A 3361-nucleotide genomic window follows, 5' to 3' on the forward strand; every position below is an offset into this window, starting at 1 on the left:
CTGTGCCCGTGGACACGCCAGTTCACAGAACAAGCCGCCGCCAACGAGGCCTACCACCAGAGACACCGGCACAGCTTATCCATAGAGCGACTATGACTTCGCCTCAAGGCGTCATGGAAACTCCTACGTCGTCGGCACCAATTTATTGCACTGTCCAGAACCCGCTGATGCCTAGTCCCTTTCACGGAGAGCTGTTTGAGGATGTGGACGACTGGCTGAGCGAGTTCGAACACGTCGCAGCGATCAACTACTGGGACGAAGCCGCCAAACTCCGCAACGTCTACGCGTGTTTGAAAGACGGCGCCCGAACGTGGTTCATGAACAGAAGTGATGTCTTGACATCCTGGCGCGAGTTCCAGCATCGCCTCTTGGAGACCTACCGGAGCCCCGACCGCCGCGATCGTGCTGAACGTGCATTGCATTCACGCATCCAGATGCCTAATGAGACCGTCACCATGTACGTGGAGGACATGACGCAGCTTTTCAGGCGAGCGGATCCGGCAATGCCAGAAGAAAAAAAGCTACGCTATCTGATGCGAGGCGTGAAGGAGCAGCTTTTTGCTGGTCTAGTGCGGAGTCCTCCGAAGAGTGTAGCAGAATTCCTGACCGAAGCCACTACGATGGAGAGGGTACTTCATCAGCGGTCAGCCCTACTCAACCGGCAAGTGAATTCTGCATCACCTACTGAATTTTCCGCCAGCTTCGGGAGCAACAGCATTGAGTGGATTCGCGAAATCGTCCGCTCCGTCGTCCGCGAGGAAATCGCGAAACTACACGGGGCGAGACAGCCGGAGGTAAGCAGCATCACCAATATTATTCGGGACGAGGTCCAGCAGGTGCTTCACAGCCGTCGCCCTCAACCAACGGTTACAAATCTAGAACCACCTCCTGCGTCCACTGATGTTGGGAACCGCACATATGCCGAAGCTCTGCGCACTTCCATGCCGGTCTCAAGCCCTACAGTCCCAATCCAGACGATGCCGCCAGTTTCAATTCAATCTGCGCATGCTGGTTTGGACATCGACGGTCGCCGTGCCCCTCCGCGGAAGTCCGATATTTGGCGTACGTCGGATAGAAGACCCCTCTGCTTCCATTGCGGTGAAGCCGGTCACATCTACCGGGAATGTCCATACCGACAACTTGGACTGCGCGGTTTCTCTATTCATTCGCCTCGTCCCCTAGTTGGTCAGAGGCCAAGAGAAATTGAGGACTACCTCGCGCAGCAACGTCTGCCTTTCCCACGGCGTCAATCGCGGTCTCCATCTCCACGACGACCCGCAGCTATTGGACCACGTCTCAGTACGATGGCACGGGGACGTTCCCCAAGCCCTCGTCGGGAAAACTGAAGGCAGCGACCTTCGGGGGCGAGGTCGCTGGGACTAAAAGTGCGGAAGACCTCCTATCGACGCTTCCACAAAACGCTGCAGACATTGAATTGACGTCTGAGTGCAGTGCGAGAGAAATGCCGGATTGTGCGTCTGAACCCAGTGGCCGAGTCTCACTCGACATTCCCGTGCTGATAGACGGTCTTCAGGTCAGCGCATTGGTGGACACAGGTGCAGATTATTCTATTATGAGCGGAAAATTGGCAACCAGTCTTAAGAAAGTGATGACACCTTGGAATGGGACGCGTATTCGCACTGCTGGAGGCCACGTTATTACTCCATTGGGTCGCTGTACCGCAAGAGTGGAAATACGCGAGTCAACGTTTGTGGTAACCTGCCTCGTACTACGCGACTGTTCTCGTCAGCTCATCCTTGGAATGGACTTCCTTCGAGAGAATGGCGCGATCATAAATCTCCGCGAGCGAATGGTGACTTTCTCGACGCAACTTGCAACCGATCGAGGCGCTGATAGCTGTCGTAGACCTGCGCTGCGTGTTGCCGACGAAAGCGTGACGTTGCCTCCCCGAGCGACTGCTTTCGTAGAAGTCACCTGTGAAGACCTCCAAGACGGTGACGTGGTCGCCGAGAGCAACGTATCCCTTTTACTGCTTCAAGGTGTGTGTGCAGTGCGAAGCATTCTGCGTGTGCGTGACGGACGGTCGCAGATACTCGTCACAAATTTTAACTTCGAGCACCGACATCTTTTCCGCGGCACCACCGTGGCCTTCGGAGACCGTGTAGCGGATGTCACCGAGTGCTTCGCATCCGAGGAAATGGTTGATGGAGATAAGTTTCTGGACCACATCGACGTCAGTTCGAAGCTTTCGGACGAGAAGAAGGCCGCACTGCATACCCTGCTGAAGGAATTTAAATCTTGCTTCGCCTCTTCATCTAGAGTCGGTCAAACACCCCTCATAAAGCACCGAATTATTACCGACGATGATGTTCGCCCAATCCGCCAGCAACCTTACCGTGTTTCGGCTAAAGAACGCGAGACTATACAGACGCAGGTAAAGGAGATGCTTGACGACGGGGTGATACAACCGTCGAGCAGCCCGTGGTCCTCGCCAGTCGTTCTAGTAAAGAAGAAAGACGGAACGCTGCGATTCTGTGTTGACTACAGGAAACTCAATAGCGTCACCAAAAAAGACGTCTACCCGCTTCCACGGGTTGATGATTCTCTCGACAGGCTACGACACGCGAAGTATTTTTCATCGATAGATTTGAAGAGCGGCTATTGGCAGATAGAGGTCGATGAGCGAGACAGAGAGAAGACAGCGTTTGTAACTCCCGATGGGCTTTATGAATTCAGAGTTCTTCCTTTCGGCCTCTGTTCGGCTCCCGCAACATTCCAGCGAATGATGGATACCGTCCTCGCTGGCTTGAAGTGGCAAAGCTGCCTTGTATACCTTGATGATGTGGTCATCTTTGCCGAGAGTTTCGAAGAACATCTGAAGCGTCTAAGAATGGTTCTGGAAGCTATTCGTTCGGCCGAACTCACGCTAAAACCCCAGAAGTGCCATTTCGGCTACGATGAGCTGAAATTTCTGGGACATGTTGTGAGTGCGGATGGAGTGCGGCCTGACCCAGAAAAAACTGCAGCAGTCGCCACCTTTCCTGTGCCGTCAGACAAAAAAGCGGTACGGCGTTTTCTCGGCTTGTGTGCTTATTATCGCCGATTCATTACCAACTTCTCGACGATAGCCGAACCGCTCACGCGACTCACCCGAGATGATGTACCGTTTGCCTGGACTACAGAGCAAGAAGCAGCTTTCACAGAGTTACGGCAGCGAATGCAAGAGGCACCTGTTCTTGCGCATTTTGATGAGGACGCTGATACCGAAGTTCACACGGATGCAAGCAACGTCGGACTTGGCGCTGTCCTTGTACAACGGCACAACGGCGTAGAACATGTCATAGCTTACGCCAGTCGTACTCTCTCTCGAGCCGAGGCCAACTACTCCACTTCAGAGAAG

The sequence above is a fragment of the Rhipicephalus microplus genome, chromosome 1 (genome assembly GCF_043290135.1).
Source record: "Rhipicephalus microplus isolate Deutch F79 chromosome 1, USDA_Rmic, whole genome shotgun sequence".
Classification (NCBI taxonomy): Eukaryota; Metazoa; Arthropoda; class Arachnida; order Ixodida; family Ixodidae; genus Rhipicephalus; species Rhipicephalus microplus.